The sequence below is a fragment of the Centropristis striata genome, chromosome 18 (genome assembly GCF_030273125.1).
Source record: "Centropristis striata isolate RG_2023a ecotype Rhode Island chromosome 18, C.striata_1.0, whole genome shotgun sequence".
Lineage (NCBI taxonomy): Eukaryota > Metazoa > Chordata > Actinopteri > Perciformes > Serranidae > Centropristis > Centropristis striata.
Genome location: NC_081534.1, coordinates 33,256,379 through 33,273,758, shown reverse-complemented (window position 1 = coordinate 33,273,758; position 17,380 = coordinate 33,256,379). Strand labels below are relative to the sequence as shown.

The window sequence follows — 17,380 nt, the reverse complement described above, 5'->3', positions numbered from 1 at the left end:
ATATATATATATATATATATATATATATACATATATTATTATTTATTTTTTTACTGAATATAATTTATTTAGAAACATGAAAGTATATTAGAGAGGAGGGAAGGTTTATTTATTTTATTTATATTTACTTATTTATTGAAGATAATTTAGAAACATAAAAAAAAACTGGAGGGAAAGTTTATTTCTTTATTTTGATTTTCATAATGGAGGAAACTTATTAATGTCTTTATTATTATTATTATTATTATTATTATTAATAATAATAACAATAATAATAATAATAATTTAATCAATTTAGAAAAATGAAGGTTTAAAAGTTTAAAAATGTTTTAAATAAAGCATTAAAACTGGAGGGAAAGTGTATTCATTTAAGAGTAAAAAATAAAGGGAAAAAACAAATAAGTTAATAAATAAAACTGAAATAGATGTTTGTGACCGGATGTGTAAAAACAGACAGAACATTATTTACTAATATATATTTTTTTATTGATGGTTTGATTTGCATGTTTTAAATGAGGCAATATACATTAATTTGGTGCAAAACAGACCCAAACTCCTTTATCTAAAAATGACATGTCAAAGGTCAAAGTTTTGCCTCAGTTTCTTCACAAGAGTTCACCAGCAGGTCAGACATCTCAAACACACAGTTTTAACATTCAGTGTCTTAAAAACTGAAATAGATTCATAAAAACAAATGTTCAACACAGTTTGTACACAACAAGTTCAGGAGATCGTTTCAACATTTTCCTGCACAATAAAAAGTCTGATATTAAAGGAACAATCAGTGAATTATATATGAGCCAAAGTGAAGCCTTGTCCAACATTTAAACCACAGGACAGGAAGTTGTCTCTGTCCTACAGACGACACAGAGACACTGAGGAACCAGAGAACAACCCAAACCCAGAATGAAGAGGTTCAGTGAATGTGGTGTTGAAGGTGTGGAGGTGGATCAGAGAGTCAGAGGATACTCTGTAGAAGGACAGAGAGCCAGCAGGACAGTCCACATACACTCCTACTCTACCAGACCAGGAGGAGGAGGAGGAGGAGGAGGAGGAGGAGGAGGAGAGGTCTGTTCTAATGTTATTGTGGCAGACAGAGTAACCATCATCAGAGCAGTACAGAATCCAGGACTGATCATTCTCTCCAAGCACACAGTCCTTACTGAATCCTTTCCGTCTGATTCCTCTGTAACTCACTGCTACATGAACTCTTCCTCTCCACTCGACCTCCCAGTAACAGCGACCAGTCAGACCATCTCTACACAGCAGCTGTTGCCAGGAGTCAAACCTGTCTGGATGATCAGGATATGACTGATCCTCTGTCACTGCTGTCACCTTCCTGTTGTTCTCAGACAGTTTGAGTCTTCTGTTTACTGTGTTTGTGTCCAGTGTGAGTTGACAGAAATCTGATGGAGCGAAAAAGACACAACACAGCAGCAGTTTATCATCAGACTCATCTGAAGGGTTTATTCTTTCTGTGTGTCCTGATGTTGTTCATTTCTATAAAGTTTAATGATGACACGTGTTTTCAGTCATGTTTTAATGAATAAATATCACACTTACACTTCCTCAGACCAGGTGTTAACCACTGCTCTCCACCATGGTCCACCCTGGAGGAAGAAACACAGTCACAATGATTTTCTATCCAACATGAGTCCTAACTGCTGTTCAACATGAAGCAGAGCTCCTCAGTTTGTCAGTGTGACAGAGAAACAGGCTGAAACTCTTCTGAGTCAACTGTCTGCATGATTTCTGAGAGAAAAGACAAGAAGAAGAAGAAGAAGAAGAAGAAGAAGAAGATTGTATCTTTATTTTTAAACAGCACTCTATTGACAGTTGGCACATAAAAAACAAACAGTTACTTATTAAAAAAATTAGTTACTACCATACTACCACAAGCTACCATTAATCTTCAGCGCACTCTCAATGTCACTGTACAACGACTTTGATCCTGGCTATGAGACCAGCGCTGAACCCAAACTTCTCCATGACCTCCCAGAGGAAGCCGTGTTCAATGCCGTCAAAAGCCTTTTCTTGATCTAATGAGATCAATCCTGTATTTATGCCTCATGAACTGGAGACCTCCATAACATCCCGAATGAGGTAGATATTATCTACCATGGACCTGCCGGGCACACAGTACGTCTGGTCCCGGGGGAGAATCTGCTCCATGGCTCCTCTCAGCCTATTGGCCAAGACTTTGGACATTATTTTATAGTCTGTGCAGAGGAGAGAGATAGGACGCCAGTTTTTGATGTCTTGCAAGTTCCCTTTCTTTGGCAAGACGGTGATTATGGCTCTCCGACAAGACAAAGGCAGTGACCCCGACACCAAGCTTTCATTAAAAACATCTAAAAGGTCGTGGGTCGAGATGTCCCAGAAAGCCTTATAAAACTCCACAGTAAGGCCGTCAATGCCTGGAGCCTTTGGCCCCTGCAGCTCTGCAGCGTAGAGCTCCTGTGGAGTCAGTGGCCTGTCCAGCTGTGAACTGGTCTCTTCAGGTAACTGAGGCAGTCTACCACAGACCTCTTCCATGAGATCCTCGTTTTCTTTTAATTCACTTTTGAATAGTGAGGCGTAAAACTCAACAGCTCTCTTCCTAATCAGGCCTGGCTCTGTCAGCTCTTGCCCCGTCTCAGAGAGCAGAGAGTGAATTTGTTTCCTCTGCGCTTGTCTCTTCTCTAGTCCAAAGAAGTAGCTTGATGGAGCATCCATCTCCTTAATGTTTTGAACCCGGGACCGGACCAGCGCACCCTGTACTTTAGTGTCCAGCAGGTTGGCTAACGCCATCTTTTTAGTCTTGAGGATTTCAAAATATCCTCGATTTCCCGTGGACTCACTTTCACACTCGAGATCCACAATATCAATCTCCAGATCTCATCACATCACATAAAAGCTTAATTTGAACCTTTCCATGGTCCCACCACTGCCTCAGACTGACAAACTCGCTTTTTCTCTGTTTAAAATCGTTCCAAAAAAAGCTTAAAGCCTCCTTGAAAGATTTATCAACAGTTAAAACTGAGTTAAAATGCCAATAGGCGCTTTTGGATGAAATATTTCTAATAAAAACGCTACATAAAACCAGAGAATGATCAGTAAAACCAACTGGTAAAATTCAACACATTTTCACAGCACTTATTCTGTGCTTAAAAACATAAAACCGATCTAGTCGAGCTGAGGAGATTCTGTTTTCACTAACATGGGACCATGTATACTGTCTGCAGCCTGTGTGCATCCTTCTCCACACGTCCACCAGGCCACGGGAGGAGACCAGCTGCCTCAAGGCATGCTGGGATACTGGATGAGGCTCTGCATGGTTACCATCTAAAATATAATTTTCAGTACAATTAAAATCCCCACCCACAAATAAATAATCCTCCGAGCTAATGCCATTTAAAATATCATTCAAACTCTCAAAGAAGTGCTTCCTCTCTGTACCTTTGTTTGGAGCATAAATATTGATAAAAACAATATTAAAATGTTCAAAAATAGCCTTTACTAAAAGGCACCTCCTCTCCACACCATGTCTGACCTCCAGGGAGGTTGGAGTATAACGTCGCGAGAATAGGAAGCCCACTCCTCCACTGAGGGTGGTGTTGTGACTTAAAATGAATTCTTCCCATTCTCTGCTCCAGTCTGCCTCGTTACCAACATCACTGTGTGTTTCTTGTAAAAACGGGACATCTATATGTTTCATTTTGGTCATTTCAAACACTAATGCTCTTTTTCTTGCTTATCTGGCACCATAGACAACATGGTCTCACAGAAATCCGTGGAATAGCCACGGATTTGCTTAACTCAAAATACGTAGAATAGCCACGGAATCACTCAAATTTCCGTGAAACTTACACGGATTTCCCTACAATGCAAGTTAATGACAGTCAGATCCCGCGGCTATTCCATGGATTTTTTTTCCTATTGGTTTGTTCCAAGTCACGTGACTTTCAAGGTTCCGGCGGTCAGAACAAAAAACATGGCGGACAGTTCTCTTAATTTTAGTGAAAAAAATCAATATTTTGACTTTGTTTCTGCATAAAAATGGATTTTGATTACATTTCTAGCGATAAATATATGTTTTATTTTCTAAATATTCACTCAATGTGTATTTAACGAATCAAACCTTCGCCCATTACATGCCTTGTGTTTGAGGTTGATTTGCTGATCAACATGTTATTCTGTTGCAGCGGGAGACACTAATGTTGACAAAGTGACGAGTTACGATCTACGAGTTACGATCTATGTTTGTCCGGTATTTTATTTTGTAATCTACCGGATGTGGTGCGATCCTACCGGATGTGGTGCGATCTCATTGAATTGCGCTTCCATTCCATTTTGTGAGCAGAGCAGTCAGCGCTGCTCTCCTGTTTTAGTTAAAATATCTTCATTAAACAAACGTCTTTTTTTAGCATAGATAATATACATGCAGTGTAGTTATTCATTAGACAGTGTTTGATATTCCATATATTGGGTAGAATTAGGTTTTCACAACCCTATATCCTGAAGCCCCCCCACTCCCACCCCTTAGTGACTATGCTCACATTATAGTCCATGTCAACACCTTTCTATAACAGTAGGTCTCATGTCTGTAACCCTTTTTGTCTCTTAGTTATAATAATTAAAATATGCCCCAGGGTTAAGGTTCAAAGGTCAATATCTCAAAGCAAGAATATTATAGAACCTTCAAATTGATATATGTTACTCTCCAGGCCTAGACCTTTCTGGTGATGGATTAGCTCTATGACAAAGTTTTATTTTTTCACATCTCACACTCAGAGCACTCAAAGGGCTGTCGGAATGTAAGCCTTTTAGGGCAGATTTCTAAGGTTTGAAAAAAATAAAAACAATGGTGTTTTTTTTCCGGGGACAGTCTCTGCTTTAAAAAAAGACTTTTTTTCCCCCAGCAGAAAACCATTTACAATGTAATTGCATGCATGTAATATTGATGACTCATACATATATTCTCCAGAATATATATTTGATTTTTTTTTAATGAAAGAATCTCTGTCCAGAGGTTGAAACCACAACACATGGCATTCAAATTATTATTGTCAAGGTCAATAATGAACTTCGGTATGAAAGCTTGTTTTCACGGTTCCTGTTCTAAGAAAGAGTTGAAGAAAATTTAAATAAAGAAACTGGAGACACCTGCAGTGTAAGCTCCTGTTGTCTGTCCATACCTGAGAGTCTCCAGTCTGTAGTGTGGATCCTCTCGTAGAGCAGACAGCTGGTTCACTCCTGAGTCTCCTGGATGATTGTAGCTCAGGTCCAGTTCTCTCAGGTGGGAGGGGTTGGAGCTCAGAGCTGAGGCCAGAGAAGAACAGCCTTCCTCTGAGATCAGACAGCCTGATAGACTGATAGAAAAAATCAGAGGACAGGAAATTCAAAAGATGTTGACAGTCTTCCCAAACATGAGCCTAAAGCAGGATGAGCGGAAGAAAAAAGATTAACTGAATAATTAATAATTAATCCTCCAGGTCATTGTTACTCAGGTCCAGGTCTCTCAGACTAGAGCACTGGGAGCAGAGGACAGAGCTTCACAGCTTCTCCCTGAGAGGTTACAGCCCGTTACCCTTAAAAGAAATGTAGACATTCATCAGCATTGGTTTAAATATTTAACTTGTTTGGACATGTTTTCAATGATACAAATTTCCTATTTTAGTGTGTTAATTTTATTTTATTTTTTGAGCTAAGAGACATTTGTCTCTGCAGATTTGTGTTTGACAGTCAGCTTTAACAGAGATGTACATAATTGAAATTACTGTGTTTAAAATGTAATTTGATTATCATCTGTGTCTTGTTTTTCAGTTTGCTAATGACAAATAACACAAACAAACAAATGTTGGGATCGTACCACAGGTGAATCTTGGGTTCATTTGTGGACTTTAACATTTGTGGACTGAATGAAACCACTTTCTGAGTCAACTCACAAAATGGCAGGTCAGCACCATTTTGTCCCCTCTCAAGAACTTCCCTCTCAGAATGCTCGAAATTTACGACACCTCCCAGTTCACCTCATTGTTCAAGGCACCTTGACACTACAGGAGGTCCACTGGTCTGCTACAAGGGAGCCAGTCCTCCCTCCCTTCTCTCTCTCTCTCCACCGCTCCCCAGAGAAGCAACCCCTCTTCTTCAGGAGGGAATCCAGAGGCCTGGATTCACCAGAATTTTTACGACTCATTGTGTGGGACTCATGCTTATAATTAACAATTATTTATGATAATTATTAATAATTCTTATAGCCATCTAACCACACTTTTGAACCGTGAGACTCACATAAGTGTTGCTCAGGTTCATCCCTACATATTTGGTATCCTTATGGGAGGGATAGCATTTATGATAACGCCCTTTTATTAACATATTTGACGGCCTGTGTAAGGTCGTCATTTATTCATAAAAGAGCCATCCTTAATTCCCAACATTTTTGGTGACCCGTGATGGAGGCAATTGGTATCTGTTTCTCTCCTGCGTAGACTCTCATAAGTGCCGGTTTGTTGGACAAACAGCTTTAGAAATCTGAAGCTTCTCTATCAGGCTTTACAGTCAACATTACAGTGTTGAATGTTCTAATAAAAGGTGCTCAGACTCTCAAATAATGAGGTAGTTAGCCGCCGATCGATAGCGTGCTAGCGCAAGCGGGCTAACAAGAACAAGACCAACTCGCCACTGCATATGGCTCCCACCACAGAGTTCATGGTCCTAAAGGGGGAACTCCAGTCCATAGAACGTCTCACCAATGAGCTCCTCCAGCGGCAATCCGACCTGTGCTCCCGCCTGGCAATCCTCGAAGCTCCGAACACTCACTCTGTCCTTGGCGGCGTCGGCTCCCGAAGATGTCCTCGCCGCATCTGCCAACCCTGATGTCCCCCGCATATCGGACGCTCACTCTTCCTCATGGTCGTCTGTTGATAAGACGCAGAAACGGATTTCTCTCCCCCTGTTTACGTCTGATATAGAACATGATGATGGCCTCATTTCGCTGTCAAGCTTCTTCGCTCCGCTAGCTGAGCTAATGCTACCGGCTACACGTTCAAACAACATGCCAGAGCTTCCAGCCGCGCTTCACCCGCGGGGCAGAAAGCGCCGTACTCCTCCAACTACTCCTCCGATGTCCCATAGTAAACAGGCTAGATGTTCACCATCTCCACCAGTAACCGATGTTGAATCCTGGCCCCCTCTCCCTGCCCCACAGTCCTCGCTCCCTCCGGCATTCGTGGAGACGCTCACCGGGACGGTGAGTGATGACGTCATCTGTGCCGGTGACTCTAACTGTACTCCTGTCGCCTAGACTGTCTGTGTATGATAAAGGCTGTAAAGACCAGCTTCTGGAAATTCTTGTAATTGGTGACTCCATTATTAGAAACGTGAATCTCCCAGGCTCTATTACTCAGTGTCTCTCTGGTGGGGAAACAACTGACTTCATAGAGCTAATTCCTATCGTTATTGATCTCCATCCTTCTGTTCATCATGTCCTGTTACACACGGGTACAAATGATGTTATGTCTAGACAATCTGTTAAACTCCATCATGATCTGGAATCACTAGTAAACACAGTTGAAAGTCTTGGGAAGATTTGTGTTTTGTCTGGCCCAATACCCCCATTGTCAACAAAAATCAGAGCGTTTCAGTCGCCTTTACAGTCTACATCACTGGATGCGCAACTTTGCCACTGCCACTGGACTTGGCTTCATAAGCAATTTTGATTATTTTTGGACTGAGCGTGACTTGTTCAAAGTGGATGGTCTACATTTGAACAAGATGGGGGCTGAAAAGTTGACTCGCAACTTTATAAATTTCATTGCTTCTAGTTCACATTGATGCTGTCTGCAGCAAGACCCTGCCCAGTCTACAACCTGCTCTCCTCACAGCCCTGTACCTGACAGTGCGGGTCTTGTTGCTGCTGTAAAAAATGCTGTAAAAAATGGTGGGGCTCTCCCCATGTATGACTCTCTCATTCCTGTGAGGATTTCTGAAAGACCTGAGCTTGTTTTTACCCCACTGTCTACTTATGCTATTCCAAATTCGAGTACTAAATGGTTTGGTAATCAAATGAAGCAGATTTCGTTCAGAAACCCTTCTAATTTAATTAAGATTAAAACAATAACTATTCAGTGCTGCAATTCACAGCAGGTATCTTCTAAATCTGTCCTTAAGTCTCAGGCATATTTTAAGGTGCAAAATGGACTGAGTTTTATTCATATGAATGTGCGTCTGATTTTGAAAATGGATTGATAATCCATTGTGATAATGATATTGCTCTTGATGGTTATAATGTTTTCAGAACAGATAGATGTAAGCCTACAAGAGGTGGTGGTGTGGCCATTTTTGTTAAGAAGAGTTTTTCTGTAACTGTTGTTGACTCTGTGGCCATGCCAAAATGCTTTGAATACTTGGCCTTAAGTGTCTCCTTAAGTAACAGTGCTAACGGTGGAAAAATCACTGTCTTGGGTGTCTGTCGTCCCCCGTCTGCACCATCAACTGCCATTTCTGATTTGGCTAATCTGATCTCATCTTACCTTTCCTCCGAGATCATTTTAATGGGTGACCTAAACCTTGATTGGCTTAGTAACGCATCTGATGGTCTAAAAGATCTGTGCACTGGCTTAAATCTCTCTCAACTGATATCTGCTCCTACAAGACCAGACCCATCAAATCTCGGGAATTCTACATTATTGGATCTTACACTAACAAATAAGCCACATAATTTTAAATTATCTGGGGTTCTCCCGCTTGATTTTAGTGACCATTGTCCAATTGCTTGTATTAGAGATGTTAAACAAGTAAAATCAAAGCCTCATTTAATTGTTAGGAGGAATTTAAAAGGGAGGATCACATGGGCTCTCGACGGAGATGGCGGCGTAGAGAGTTGCTCTGTAAAACCCGACACAAAAAATCGATACTATGGATAATTATTCCTATTATTCTACAAGAATTATAGTGTCTCAGTAACGGGGATATATTTTCTTCTTTTCGAGCGCAAAATACAAATGTCTAACCAAGAACTCCGGATGCTTCAGGGCCTCAAGGATTCACCACTAGCATGGTCAACGAGAGCTAGCAAGAAAATGGATGACTATATTAGCCAGGCTTCAGACGACACTCCAGCTGCACTGCATGCAGCCGCTATGTCAAGTACAGCTGCTGCTGAGGAGCCCTCGCTGAGCTTCCTTGCTACAGAGATAAGAGCAATCCGTATGTCAACACAGAACATCGAGAAGGATACAAAAGAAATCAAGACTATTGTGGAGGACATTGAAGGGAAGATTAGCTCGTTAAGCTCCCGCATGGACGAGGCAGAAGAACGGGTCGCCGCACTGGAAAGCACCGCTGACACAACCAAGCAGCACGCCAAAACTTTCCAGGAGAAAATACAACAACTTCAGGAGCGCATTGAGGATTTGGATATTAGAGGACGACGCTGCAATATCAAAATCCTTGGCATACCGGAGTTAAAAGAAGGGAACGACATGATTCATTTTCTACAACAAGAAATCCCAGTCATGCTGGAGCATCGGTTCCCGACACTGGAGATACAGAGCGCACATCGAGTTCCCACTGGCCCGCCGAGACAAGAGCAGAGAGAGGGGGGCAGACCGCGGCCCGTGATGATCAACATGCTCCGCTACCAGGGGAAAGAGGAGATACTAAGAGCAGCCAGGGAAAAAGGTCAGATCATGTGGCAAGGAGCCAGGATCATGTTTTTTCCAGACTACTCTAAGCAGACCATTGAGCGGAGGGCGTCCTTCAAGCAAGTTAAAACCGATTTGAGGAATAGAGGAGTAGAATACATGCTCCGCTTCCCTGCCACCCTGGAGATTAAACATAACGGGGCACGTCACCGCTTCACCTCGGCCAAGGAAGCATCGGAGTTCGTTAAGAGGAAGATTATAAAGGAAAGCTGAGCTAAAGATAAAATTGGGGTTAAATATTAAACTCTGATGGGCTCCTAATTATAATGTAATGATTATTCTGATACTACTATGTCAATGGAGCCGGTCAATTTTCTTTGACTTTTTTTTTATTTTTTTATGTATAATAACAAGCGAATACTAATCGGGAACAAAACAGTTAACTGGCCTATTTGGCAAAAAGCAGGGATAAACTACATGTTACATTTATTTGATAGTAACACCAAGTTATTTTTAAGCTTTAACCAAATAGTGGATAGATACAAATTACCTCGTAATCAATATTGGAGATATGTCCAAATGCAAAGCACCCTGTCTAAATGGATAGGAGGCCCGTTTACCTGCCCTAAAGGCAGCCCAATTGAGGAACTGCTAAATAAATCAAGTTCAGGTAGGGGCATTACTTTTAAGATTGTTAGTTTATTACAGGAACAATTATGTGACCCTTTGCTCAAGGTTAAGAAACACTGGGCAGGTGACTTGGCTATAGACATATCTCCTGAAGATTGGAAGTCATGTTTAAATAACATCAATACAATGTATAAAGAAATGGGTAGTAGATTTATTCAATTGAAAATACTACATAGATGGCATCTGTTACGGGCCTGGGTATGGCTTGTTGTTTTTGTTTCTCTTTTCCCATTACCTCTCGGCCTCAATTAGGTGATAAGCTGATTGACAGCGGCCGGCTATTTCAGTAAGGAGTGTGCTCCTGCAGCCAGTGGGTCGTGGTGTGCGCTGTGTGTGCGGTGTGGACGTTTCTGGCCGGCGTCGTGTCATTCTTAAGAAAGCCTTTTGTTTGTGATACCTGTGTTTTTGGTGAATAAATCCCTGCGATTGCAGACGGTCATTAGTTACCTTTGTCGTTGTTTTAATTGTTGCCTCCCTATATTCCCCTGGACTACTTTCTGCTCTGTCAGGGTCGTAACAGCATCGGACGCCACAACAACTTTATAAATGGAACTTAATACCTGTAGACTCTTGCTGGAGATGTGACGGGAATGGTGCCTCTATACTACATATACTTTGGACATGTCCAGCGCTTAAGGACTGGTGGAACAACATTCATCAGGTGATATTTGAAGTCCTGTGCAAAAGGTTTCAAATCTCTGCAGAAGTGTGTGTCTTGGGATCGACCACTGAGCTTAAGGACAATGACTTTACATGTTTTGAAAAAAGATAGATTATTTTAGCTCTCACTACAGCAAAACGGACACTACTAAGACACTGGAGGAAAAAACAGCCACCTCCTTATGAAGAATGGACTACAACGATGGCACAGTTATCTGCCTACGAGAGGGTGACATACTCCCTACTGGATAAACTGAATCAATATATGCTCACTTGGAGCCCTTTTACTGACTGGTTGTCTGTGGGTTAATGGTTGCCGTCACAACGCAGTGTTGTCATTGATTTGGTGTGCTTATCTGTTGAGAGGTGTCAGTGTGGTGATCTGTGGTTGTGTTTGTTTGTTGTTGTTTTTTTGTTTGTTTGTTTTTTCAACCCATTTACTGAAAAAAAAGGAAAGAAAACAACTTAGGGAGTGAATTCCTGGCCTTGATGGCTCCCTGATTGAATGAATGTATTCCTCCCTGTCTGTAATATTTGTTTGTTAAACTTCAATAAAAAGTTCATTACAAAAAAGAAAAGAGGAATTTAAAAAAGTTTGTGGACCAGGATTTTTTAAATGATATTTCTCTGATCCTACCCTAGCTTTAAATAATTTTATTATAGCTTTTAATTCAGTAGCAAATAGACATGCCCCTTTTAAGAAATTGAGAATAAAGAACAGATGCAACCCCTGGTTCTCACAAGAAATTGCTGAATTATTGCATGCTAGGGATACTGCTTGGAATAAGGCTTGCACCTCAGGTTTAACTAGTGATTGGAAATATTTTCGTCATCTTCGTAATAAATGTTTGTATCTATACGTAATGCTAAATCTCTTTACTATGTCACATCCTTATCAGATTGTTCTGGTAACCCATCTAAGTTCTGGAGAACAATCAAAACGCTCTCAAATAGAACAACCTCATCTTTACCCACTCAGATTTTTCAGGGCTCCATCTCCATTTCTGATAAAAAAAAACAATGTCTTCTTTTTCACAGACATTTTATTGCTGCAGGTGATATCTTTCATACTACCAGTTCGGTCAGCAATTTTAATCCTACTCTTGCAAATACTAGTCCCCATATCTTTTTCTTTTAGGCCCTTTAGATCTGAAGTTCTCAGTGCTCTGTGTAGTCTTGATCCTAGGAAGCCAACTGGGGCTGACCAGTTGAATACCCGACTTCTTATACGAGCTGCACCTGTTATTGTTGACATCCTTTTGCACATTTTTAATCTAACCCTTTTAACTGGTTGTATTCCTAATATATGGAAAACAGCATTTGTAATTCCCCTGCACAAAGGTGGCCCTACAAATTAATTGAATAATTACCGTCCAATCTCAAAATTACCCTGCTTGGCGAAAATTTTAGAACGCTTGATTAGCAACCAAATTAGATCTTTGTTATCTGAATTTTCAGTTTGAAATGTTTTTCAGTCTGGTTTTAGGCCTGGGCATAGCACTGTTACAGCTACTTCTAAGGTTGTGAACGATATTGCTGAAGCACTAGACAACAATCTTGATTGTGTTGCCCTTCTTAGAGACCTCTCTAAGGCCTTTGATACGGTTGACCATACCATCCTTCTTGAGCATTTGCATAATATTGGTTTTGATTATAACTCTTGTAAATAGGTAGAGAATTATTTATCTGATCGATCCCAAGCTGTGGCTGGCAATGGTTTTACATCAGAATTTTTAAACATATACAAAGGTGTACCGCAGGGTTCGGTTTTAGGACCTCTGCTTTTTTCTGTTATATCAATGATTTTAATTGTGGTGTCACTAATAACTTAATTCATCTTTATGCTGATGATTCAATCATTTATTATTAACCTTCATCAGTTGAACACGCTCTAAATAATCTTCAAGATGATTTCTGCATTATCCAGAGAACTCTCTCTAACCTTAAATTGGTTCTAAATCCAGGAAAATCAAAGTACTTGATTTTTACCAAAAAACGTACTGTTGACTTAAATAAGTTCACCCTCGACACAGAAGATGGGACTCCCTTGGAAAGGGTTTCTTGTTATAAGTATTTGGGTATTTGGTTGGATGATAAATTGTCTTTTAAATTACATGTTGCAGCACTCTTAAAGACGCTGAAGCCTATATTGTTATTCTTTTATAGAAATATATCCTGTCTTCCTCAGCACTGTAGAAGGCAGATAGTGCATGCTACATTTCTATCTGTTTTAGATTATGGTGACATTATTTATGCATGCCTGTCCTTAAACCACTTGATACAATTTATCATTCTGCTATTATATTTATTAGTGGTGATGGGTTCATGACCCCTCATAGCCATCTCTATCAGAATGTAGCTTGGACTTCCCTGGCTCTAAGAAGGGAGCAACACTGTATATTGTTTATTTATAAGGCACTACTAAAAAAACTTCCACTCTACTTATCGAGCCTACTGAGCTTCAGATCTTTTAACTATCCCACTCGTTCAAATAACCCGCTGGCTCTTAATATCCCTGCTGTTAAAACGGAGGTAGGGAAATTCGCTTTTGTTTATTTCACTCCTTTTAAATGGAATAATCTACTGTCTCAGCTTCAGTTGGATACACTGATTCATTTTAATCATTTTAAAGACATTCTTATTGATCTAATGATTTCTGAATGTACATGTGCTTGTTGAATTCATTATGTGCTTCTCTTAAGTATATATTATTATGGATATGTATTGTAATGTGTTGAATTGTATTTGTGCTGTAATCAGGGTGCCATTGGAAATGAGAGCTTGCTCTCAATTGGCCCTCCCTGAATAAATAAAGGTGAAATGAAATGAAATACCTCAACATATTTGATGCCCCGTTGCGTAGGCCCAACACACACAAACAAAAAAAACAAGCCAAAGATAAGCAGGTAGATTTGAGATTTTTCTGTTTCAATGAAATTGAAGATTAACTAAAGGAAATGGCTCTTCAAAACCAGTGTGATACATTAAACTAAGTTTAATACTGACCTGAGAGTTTCCAGTGTACAGTTTGGACTCTTCAGTCCAACATACAGCTGCTCCACTCCTGAATCCTTCAGGTCATTGTTACTCAGGTCCAGTTCTCTCAGACTAGAGGACTGGGAGCTGAGGACTGAGGACATAGCTTCACAGCTTCTCCCTGAGAGGTTACAGCCCGTTACCCTTAAAAGAAATGTAGACATTCATCAGCATTGGTTTAAATATTTAACTTGTTTGGACATGTTTTCAATTATCTAAATTTCCTATTTTAGTGTGTTAATTTTATTTTATTTTTTGAGCTAAGAGACATTTGTCTGTGCAGATTTGTGGTTGACAGTCAGCTTTAACAGAGATGTACATAATTGAAATAACTGTGTTTAAAATGTAATTTGATTATCATCTGTGTCTTGTTTTTCAGTTTGCTAATGACAAATAACACAAACAAACAAACAAACAAAAAAACAAACCGAAGATAAGCAGGTAGATTTGAGATTTTTCTGTATCAATGAAATTGGAGATTAACTAAAGGAAATGGCTCTTCAAAACCAGTGTGATACTTTAGGAGAAGTTTAATACTGACCTGAGAGTTTCCAGTGTACAGTTTGGACTCTTCAGTCCAACAGACAGCTGCTCCACTCCTGAATCCTCCAGGTTGTTGTTACTCAGGTCCAGGTCTCTCAGACTAGAGGACTGGGAGCTGAGGACTGAGGACAGAGCTTCACAGCTTTCCTCTGAGAGGTAACAGCCACTCAACCTGGAGAGGATTACAGATGAACGTGAACAAAATGTTTTACTTGTCTTGTATTACAGAAAGCATGTTTCATGTTGTTCATATATCTACTCACAGAGCTTTGTTGGAGGCTTTGACCACTGGCAGCAGCCTCAGAAGAGCCTCCTCTGAAGCAGAGTATTTCTTCAGGTCAAACAAGTCCAGATCTGTTTCTGATGACAGTAAGATGAAGACCAGAGCTGACCACTGAGCAGGAGACAGTCTATCTGTGGAGAGACGTCCTGATCTCAAGGACTGTTGGATTTCCTCCACTAGAGAGCGATCATTCAGTTCATTCAGACAGTGGAACAGGTTGGTGCTTCTCTCTGCAGACAGATCCTCACTGATCTTCTTCTTGATGTACTGGACTGTTTTCTGATTGGTCTGTGAGCTACTTCCTGTCTGTGTCAGCAGGCCTCGTAGGAGTCTTTGATTGGTCTGCAGAGAAAGACCCAGGAGGAAGCGGAGGAACAAGTCCAGGTGTCCATTTGGACTCTGTAAGGCCTTGTCCACAGCACTCTGGTAGAGATGTTTTAGTTTAGGTTTCTCTCTGAAGAATTTTGGCTGTCTGGCAGTTGTTTGTTCTTCTGCCATCAGATTGACTCCAGACTTGATGAAGGTCAGATGGACATGAAGAGCAGCCAGAAACTCCTGAACACTCAGATGGACGAAGCAGAACACCCTGTCCTTGTACAGTCCTCTCTCCTCTCTAAAGACCTGTGTGAACACTCCTGAGTACACTGAGGCTGCTCTGATATCGATGGCACACTCTGTCAGGTCTGAGTCATAGAAGATCAGGTTTCCTTTCTGCAGCTGATCAAAAGCCAGTTTTCCCAGAGACTCAATCATCTTCCTGCTCTCTGGACTCCAGTGTCGATCTATCTCAGCTCCTCCATCGTACTTGATGTTCTTCACTTTGGACTGAACCACCAGGAAGTGGATGTACATCTCAGTCAGGGTCTTGGGCAGCTCTCCTCCCTCTCTGGTCTTCAACAGATCCAGAACTGTAGCAGAGATCCAGCAGAAGACTGGGATGTGGCACATGATGTGGAGGCTTCGTGTTGTCTTGATGTGGGAGATGATTCTGCCGGCCTGCTCATCTTCTCTGAATCTCTTCCTGAAGTACTCCTCCTTCTGAGGGTCAGTGAACCCTCGTACCTCTGTCACCATGTCAACATAGCCAGGAGGGATCTGATTGGCTGCTGCAGGTCGTGTGGTTATCCAGAGGCGAGCAGAGGGAAGCAGATTCCCTATGATGAGGTTTGTCATCAGCACATCCACTGAGGTGGACTCTGTGACATCAGTCAGGATCTCAGTGTTGTGGAAGTCCAGAGGAAGTCGACACTCATCCAGACCGTCAAAGATGAACAGAATGTGGAACTCTTTAAAACTGCAGATTCCTGCTTCTTTGATATCAGGAAAGAAGTGATGAACAAGTTCCACCAAGCTGAACTTTTTCTCTTTCAGCACATTCAGCTCTCTGAAAGTGAATGGAAATGTGAAGTGGATGTCCTGGTTGGTTTTGTCTTCAGCCCAGTCCAGAGTGAACTTCTGTGTTAAGACTGTTTTCCCAATGCCAGCCACTCCCTTTGTCAGCACTGTTCTGATTGGTTCATCTCTTCCAGGTGAGGCTTTAAAGATGTCTTCTTGTCTGATTGTTGTTTCTGGTCTGTCTGGTTTCCTGGATGCTGTTTCTATCTGTCTGACCTCATGTTCAACATTGACCTCTGCAGTCCCTCCCTCTGTGATGTAGAGCTCTGTGTAGATCTGATTCAGAAGGGTTGGGTTTCCTGCTTTAGAGATTCCCTCAAACACACACTGGAACTTCTTCTGGTGGTTAGACTGAAGGTTACGACGGCACACTGGAACAACAGTTCCTTAATGAACAAAGAAAAATATTGAATTACTAATTGGATGCTATAAATCTGATAAGTTTAGAGTTAAAGAAATCAAAGTGTTTTTTTTAACCTGCTCTCATCGCTCTAGGACAGTTTCTGGCGACAGCGAAGAATAATTCATAGACGTGATACAAACTTGTTCCTTCATGTTTAATCTACTAAAATCCTCTTACTGTTATGCAGACAGTCAGCCAGCTCTTCCTGCTTCATTCTCCTGAGGAAGATCAGTGTGATCTTCAGAAATGCCTCTCTGCTGCTCCTCCTCTGCTCTTCATCCTCACCGTCCAACACCTCCTCATCCTCCCTCTGACTCTCTAAGCATTCTGGGAAATCTGGACTAAGGACTCTCTGGATCTTCTTCAGCTCGTTCTTCACAAAACTGACAATGTTCTCCTCCAGCAGCTGGAACAGAATAGTACATAAATGTTGCTTTCAGTACAAGAAGAAGAAAAGAAGAAAAAGAAGAAAACTCCAGTTCATCTGTCAAAGACAGAAAAACAGTTGAAGGAGTACAGGATGGAAAATGTTCTGATCAGAATGATATTTCAGTATTTTGTTTATGGTTGTAGGTGCCAGTTGTAACTCTGTACACTTCCAATACACACCATAAATATAGAGTCCTGCTGTTGTGAACGCTGACCACTCAAGATCTCTGAGGTCTCTGGATCAAGTCTGTAAATAAAACATGCGTGCAGAAGTTGTTCGGTCACAAATTATTCAAAGTTGAAATCTTCACTCTG

The 17,380-nt window shown here is 41.0% G+C and overlaps 1 pseudogene; it reads right to left on the bottom strand.

Annotated features, from left to right (window-relative positions):
• Window positions 1-409: 409 nt before the first annotated feature.
• LOC131990704 (NLR family CARD domain-containing protein 3-like) lies at window positions 410-16,986 on the bottom strand (annotated as a pseudogene).
• Window positions 16,987-17,380: the final 394 nt, after the last annotated feature.